Genomic DNA, 7517 nt, shown 5'->3' with positions numbered 1-7517 from the left:
CGGAGCGCCAGTGAATCTGGTAACCCAAAACGGACCAGTGCATGGTAACCAAACGGACCCAGTGCATCTGGCACGGCAATGTAACCAAACCTGACCGCAGTGCATCTGGTACCCAAACTGACCCAGTGCATCTGGTAACCCAAAACGGCCAAGTGCATCTGGTAACCCAAACGAACCCAGTGCATCTGGTAACCCAAAACGGACTCGTGCATCTGGTAACCATAACGGACCCAGTGCATCTGGTAACTACCACGACCCAGGGTGCATCTGGTAACCCAAACGGACCCAGGTGCATCTGGTAACCCAACGGACCCAGTGCATCTGGTAACCCAAACTGGACCCAGTGCTCTGGTACCCAAACTGGACGCCAGTTGCATCTGGTAACCCAAACGAACCCCAGTGGCATCTGGTAACCCAAGACCAGTGCAACTGAGCCACCAAACGCCCAGTGCATCTGGTAACCCAAACGGACCCAGTGCATCTGGTAACCCAAAACTGACCCAGTGCATCTGGTAACCCAAACATGACCACGACGCCCAGTGCATCTTGGTAACCCAAACTGACCCAGTGCATCTGGTAACCCAACTGACCCAGTGCATCTGGTAACTCAAACACTGACCCAGTGCATCTGGTAACCCAACTGACCGGCATGGTCCAAATGATGCATGGTAAACCCCAAACTGACGCCAGTGCATCTGGTAAGACCCAAACTGACCCAGTGCATCTGGTATAACCAACTGACTGTGTCTCTGGACTCTTCTTACAGTGGCTCTGAACTTCAGTGCGTGGGCCTGCCCATGGACCTGAAACGGGCGTTTCCAGGACAACTGGGCTGGTGGTTACGTCCTCAAAACCCCCTCCTCCTCAGATCAAATCAGTCGGGAGCTTTGATCCGAACAGTTACCGTCACAACCTGAAGCCGCGCACACCTACTGCTGAAGGTACTTAGAACCTGGGTGAATCAACGATGTGGGGGGGGGAGGGGTGTAGGGGGGCGGAGGGGGGCGGTGTATGAGGGGGGGGGGTGTTGGGGGTGTGTGGGGCGGGGGTGTAGGGGAGGGAGTGTAGGGAGGGGGGCAGGGTGTGTGAGGGGAGGGGCAGGGGGAGGCAGGGGTGTAGGGGGGAGGGGGTGTTAGGGAGGGGGTGCTGTGGGGGAGGGTGTGGTCGGCAGGGGTGTAGGGGGAGGGGTGGTAGTGGGAGGGGGTGAATATGTGGGGGGAGGGGGTGCTTGAGTGGGAGGAGGTGAATGGGGGAGGGCGTTCGAATGTGGGGGGGAGGGGTGAATGTGGTGGGAGGGGGTAAGATATGTGGTGGGGGATGGGACTGGCTCTGTGTTTTTGTTGTGGGATAGGATGGCTGCCTAATGTCCGGGGGAGGGGTCTATGTGTGGGGAGGGGGTTATGAGGCATTTCTTTGTGGGAAGGGGGCTCGTATGTGGGGGATAGGGGGTGTCTTAAGACTTTTGTCGGAGGGGGTTGTTGTGTGGAGGGGTGAATGTTACGGGGTGGAGGGGGTGGGGAGGATGCTGTCTCGGGATGACCTTAGGCTGTTACTGGGTTCCTGAGACTGCGGGATCGGTGTAACGTGAATTGTATGGCGAGGGGCTTGGGGCTCGTATCGTGCGGGGGAGGTGGCTGATATGTGAGCGGTTGGTAGGGAGGTGTGCAGTGTGGCGGATGTGGGGCTCTGTACTGTGTGGGGTAGAGCGGTTGTGAGTATGGTGCGTAGGGGTAAATGTGTGGGACTTTTACTAGGGGGTGAATGGGTGCTTCGTGGAGAGGGTGAAGCATGTGTTGGAGAGGGGGTGTTGTGTGGAGCTACCTCTAGGAGCTTACTGGGCTTCTCGTACCTCTTACTTACTGGTTGGCTTCTTTCTCTCTCTTAACTGTCTTAACTCTCTCTTAGCCTCAGCGCGTTTTAGACTGTGCTCTAAAAGCCGGCTGTGCATCGATACGGGCTGGTCTGTAACTACCTCTTAAGATACTGCTTCTCGTACCTCAACTTTGGCTGGCGTTCGGTCGGTTTCCACACCCTAACGTACCTGCGGGTTTCCACACTCTATATTGTTAATATCGGCCTTGTTCTGTCCCGACCTCTACACTTACTGGGCCTCGTTTTTAACCTCTAACTTGACTGTCATTTCCGGTCTACTACTGGCTCATTACCGTGCTAACTTACTGCCTTCTTAACTACCTTTTAACCTTTTTGGGGTGTCTTACTCATCCACTTCACAGCAACAAGATAGACTAAACATATCTGCGAAGGTCAAGACCAGTTTCAGTTGGTTAGTCATGACGCTCGGCCGGCCGCGGTCTAAAAAGGAGGGTGATAGTGGGGAGGGGTGTTGTGTGGAGGGGAGTGTGGAGTGGGGGAGGGGGTGAATGTTGGGAAGGGGGTGTTGTGTGGGAGGGGGATGAATGTGGGGAGAGGGTGAATGTGGGGGGGAGGGGGAATGTTTGTGTGGAGGGGGTATGTGAGTGGGGAGGGGGATGAATGTGTGGGAGGGGATGTTTTGTTGTGGGAGGAGAAGTGAATGTGGGGAGAAAGGGTGAATGTGTGGGAGGGGGTGTTTTGATGGAGGGAGGGTGCATGTGTGGGAGGAGAGTGATGTGGGAGGGAGGGGGTGAATGTGGGAAGGGGTTGAAATGTGTGGGAGGGGTGAATGTTGTGGAGGGGGGTGTTGTGCGTGGGAGTGGTGAATGTGGCTTAGCCCCCTCAAGGGAATACCTACAGACTCCAATAAACGTTTCCTTTTGTACTGAATATGTAAACACTGCTCCAGTGCACGAGAAAGAGAAGATTCTTGTAGGTTTTTATTAGAAGACACTGTTGCATTCTAAATACACTCAAAGGTCAAGCGCAGTGGAATGCATTCCATACAAAATCAAATCAAAGTATTATTGGTCACGTGGGTCTGCTGAATACCAACAAGTGTAGACCTTAACAGTGAAATATTAACTACAGCCTCTAACCAATAGTGCAAAAAGGTATTAGGTGGAACCAATAGTAAGTAAAGAAATAAAACAACAGTAAAAAGACCACTGAAAATAACAGTAGCGAGGCTGATATAACAGTAGAGAGGCTATATACAGTAGAGAGGCTATAATACAGTAGCGGGGCTATATACAGTAGCGGAGGCTATTATACAGTAAGCGAGAGTAATATACAGTAGCGAGGCTATATACAGTAGAGAGCTATATAAGTAGAGAGGCTATATACAGTAGAGAGGCTATATAAGTAGAGAGGCTATATACAGTTTAGCGAGGTACATACAGTAGAGAGGCTATATACAGTAGAGAAGGCTATATACAGTAGCGAGGCTATATACAGTAGAGAGGCTAATATACAGTAGGGGCTATATACAGTAGCGGGCTATATACAGTAGAGAGGCTATATACAGTAGAGAGGCTAATATACAAGTAGAGAGCTATACAGTAGAGAGGCTATATAAGAGCGACTATATACAGTAGCGAGGCTACTATACAAGTAGGTATTACAGTAGGAGGCTAATTAGGCCCGGTTTAGTCAGGCTGATTGAGAGTATGTACATGTGATATGGTTAAAGTGACTGCATATATGATGACAAGAGAGTAGCAGTAGCGTAAGAGGGGTTGGCGGGACACAATGCAATAGCCCGGTTAGCCAAATGTGCGGGGCACTGTTGTCAGGCGAATAAGTAGTATGTCATGAATGTTAGACTATGCATAATGATAAAACAGAGTAGCACTAAAAAGCAGTGGGGGGGCACACAAAATGCAAAAGTTAGCTTGTTCCTTTCAGGAGTCTTATGGCTTGGGTGGAAAACTGTTAGAAGCATTTTTGTCCTAGACTTGCACTCCGACAGGACGCTTCCATGCCGTGTTAGAGTAGAGAGAAAGTCTGATGACTGGGGTGGCTTGGGGTCTTTGACAATTCAGTTTATGGCCTTTCCTCTGACAACACGCTGGTGTAGGAGGTCTTGGATGAGGCATGTTTAGCCCGTATATCCCGCTAGCTGAATATCCATGTCGTCATTCAGCCACGATTCCGTGAAACATAGGATATTACAGTTTTTGATGTCCCGTTGGTAGGATATTCGTGATCGTACCTCGTCTAGTTTATTGTCCAATGATTGCACGTTGGCGAGTAATATTGACTGTAACGACAGCTTTCCTACTCGCCTTCTGCGGATCCTTACRAGGCACCCCGTTCTGTGTCCTCTGTACCTGCGTCTCTTCCTCTTGCAAATAACTGGGATGTTGGCCTTGTCGGGTGTTSGGAGAATGTCCTGYGCGTCYTGCTTGTTGTAGAAAACATCTTTGTCTAATCCGAGGTGAGTGATCGCTGTCCTGATATCCAGAAGCTCTTTTTTTGCCGTAAGATACGTTTGCAGAAACATTATCTACAAAATAAGTTACAAATAACGCAAACCCCCCCACATAATAGCACAATTGGTTGGGCGCCCGTAAAACTGCTGCCATTGCTTCCGGCGCCATTTACACTCAAAGGTAGATACTCTACAGACTCCAATTAAACGTTGTCCTTTTTGTACTGAATATGTAAACAATCTGCTCCAGCGCACGAGAAAGAGAGATGCTTGTGGGTTTTATTCAGAAGACACTGTTGCATTCCAAATACACTCAAAGGTCAAGCGCAGTGGAATGCATTTTGTTTGAATTCTCAAAGTATTTTAATTCCCAGTTTATGTGTAGAGGTCTAAGGGGCAATATGCATATTTATAAACTCGGTAGTTTGCGTCCTGGATGTTGATTGGCTGAAAGTTGTGTTATATTTAAGCAATAAGGCACGTGTGGTATATGGCCAATATACCACTGCTAAAGGCTGTTCTTAGGCACAACGCAATGCAGAGTGCCTGGAAACAGCCCTTAGCTGTGGTATATTGCCAATATATCACAGACCCCCCCGTGTCTTATTGCTATTATAAACTGGTTACCAACGTAATTAGAGCAGCAAAAAGAAATGTTTTGTCATACCCGTGTTATACGGTCTGATATACCACGGCTGTCAGCCAATCAGCATTCAGGGCTCGAACCACCCAGTTTATAACAGACAATATCCCACGGGTATGACGTAGAATGACCTGTTTACTGCTCTAATTACGTTGGTAACCAGTTTATAATAGCAATAAGGCACCTCTGGGGTTTGTGGTTTCAGGCCAATTAACCACAGCTAAGAGCTGTATCCAGGCACTCTGCATTGCGTTGTGCGTAAGAACAGCCTTTAACCGTGCTATATTATCCATACGCCACACCCCTTYGGGCCTTATTGCTTCAGTAGACTAAATTAGACTCCCCCTGCGCATGAAAAATACATGTCATCTCTTATCAGAGGAAACAAAAGCACCTTTATGTATCAACAACATCATCCTTCTGGTCTGTCACTCCACTCCAGGGAAAGCCTTCTAGAAAGCCTCCTGCTTTCAAGTCCAGTGGAATCAGATTTATAAATAGAATTTGTTCACTTATAAATAGGGAAGCTGCTGTATTGAATAATTCAACTAGAAGAGGTAAGAAAATAACGTTGCTTACTTTTCAACTCTTATGGATCTATTTTTTGCATACTGTTTTTACCAATCTATTTCTTAACAATCGGTTTCCTTGAGCAGGAGAATGGACTTTACTGACCCAATCTGAGTGAGTTTTGGGATTCTGTATAATTACCATAACCCCCCCCCCCCCCCCCATAAACCCATAGTCATGCATAGTTCCACTTTACCCTAAATCAATGAGTCATGGGTCAGTCCATCACACAGTGATTTAACTGATGTACAGTCCCACACATGTTCCACTAGCCTGGTAATTACCGGACTGATGATCAAACCTCACAATACCTATAGCATCACTATGAGGCAGTTGGGGGGGGGGGGGTCATTGACTTCCCATTTCCTGAGTGAGGCGGATCCATCGGTGCCAGGCAGGCATATCCAGATAACTGCATGCAGGTTTGTCTTTGATCAGGGTTGGGCGTAGGGACGAGAGAAGGTAGAGAGAGCGGACTACAGATAAGCCTGCCAGACTGGTGTAATTAAACTTATACTTCCCTCCTCCCTCCTCCCTCGGTTCTCTCCCCCATACCCACTCCTAGTGCTGATGTATCCCTGGCCCCAGGCCCCGAGGCAGGCAGAAGAATACACGCCCCATCCGATTGGAACATTTACATCCTCATTGAAAAGCAATGAGAAAAAAATTTGAATTTGGAATTCAGGAAGGAAACTGAAATTCCAACGTCTGTCTGTCTACCACCGGTCTGTCTGTCTGTCTGTCTACCACCTGTCTGTCTGTCTGTCTGTCTACCACCTGTCTGTCTGTCTGTTTACCACCTGCCTGTCTACCACCTGTCTGTCTGTCTGTCTATCACCTGTCTGTCTGTCTGTTTACCACCTGCCTGTCTACCACCTGTCTGTCTACCACCTGTCTGTCTGTCTGTCTGTCTGTCTGTCTGTCTGTCTGTCTGTCTGTCTGTCTGTCTGTCTGTCTACCACATGTCTGTCTGTCTGTCTGTCCTGTCTGTCTACCAACTGTCTGTCTGTCTACCACCTGTCTGTCTGTCTACCACATGTCTGTGTCTACCACATGTCTGTCTGTCTACCACATGTCTGTCTACCACCTGTCTACCAACTGTCTGTCTACCACCTGTCTGTCTTACACCATGGCATGCTGGGTTCAACCGTCTCTGGGGTCACAGAGACAGCAATAATGTCAGGTGCTCAGAGGGAAAAACACTAACAGCTCCTGTCCCTCTGTCTCTCTGTCTCTGTCCCTGTCTCTCTGTCCCCCTGTCTCTGTCCCTCTGTCCCTGTCTCGGTCTCTGTCTCTTGTGTGAAGGTTATCAGTGGCTCCAACCTGCCTGTCCCGCGGAGCGGCAAGGCCCTGGACCCCTTCGTACGCGTGGAGATCCACAGTGTCCACTCAGACTCCTGCAGGAGACACACAGACACTGTCAGACACAACTGTGAGTTCTCCAAGCGACTGGCCCACGGATTCAATATGATCACCCCCTTTTTCCATCTATGCACCTTTTTAAAGGCAATGTTTCCTTGTTCGTAGAGACCGCACTCACGGTAAACGTTGCATAAGTCAGATCAATCGGAAATTACCTTTAAAATGTCAATTGCGCTATGACGCGGATCTCCCGCGGTCCGGATTGAATCTACTTAATGGTAACCGAGCAACTGTGTGTGCTGAAGCATAGATAGAGACGAGTACACATGAGGCACCGCGACTCAGACGTGGTTAGATTGGAGTGTGAGTGAGTCCTGTTACAAAGGCATGAACAAACACGACAGTGAAGCAAACAAAACTAGAGTATGTGAAGGAACCTATGACAGTCAATGTCTGGAAATAGACAGTCAATGTCGGGGAAAGACAGTCAATGTCGGGGAAAGACAGTCAATGTCGGGGAAAGACAGTCAATGTCGGGGAAAGACAGTCAATGTCTGGAAATAGACAGTCAATGTCTGGAAATAGACAGTCGATGTCGGGGAAAGACAATCAATGTCGGGGAAAGACAGTCAATGT

The 7517-nt window shown here is 48.8% G+C and overlaps 1 pseudogene; it reads left to right on the top strand.

Annotated features, from left to right (window-relative positions):
- The window catches only part of LOC112070722 (1-phosphatidylinositol 4,5-bisphosphate phosphodiesterase zeta-1-like), a 65069-nt pseudogene that overhangs the window by 40526 nt on the left and 17026 nt on the right, over positions 1–7517 (top strand).

This window comes from Salvelinus sp. IW2-2015, unplaced genomic scaffold, assembly GCF_002910315.2.
Source record: "Salvelinus sp. IW2-2015 unplaced genomic scaffold, ASM291031v2 Un_scaffold1405, whole genome shotgun sequence".
Classification (NCBI taxonomy): domain Eukaryota; kingdom Metazoa; phylum Chordata; class Actinopteri; order Salmoniformes; family Salmonidae; genus Salvelinus; species Salvelinus sp. IW2-2015.
The sequence above is the reverse complement of the archived record's forward strand: the minus strand, read 5'-3'. Positions and strand labels throughout refer to the sequence as shown.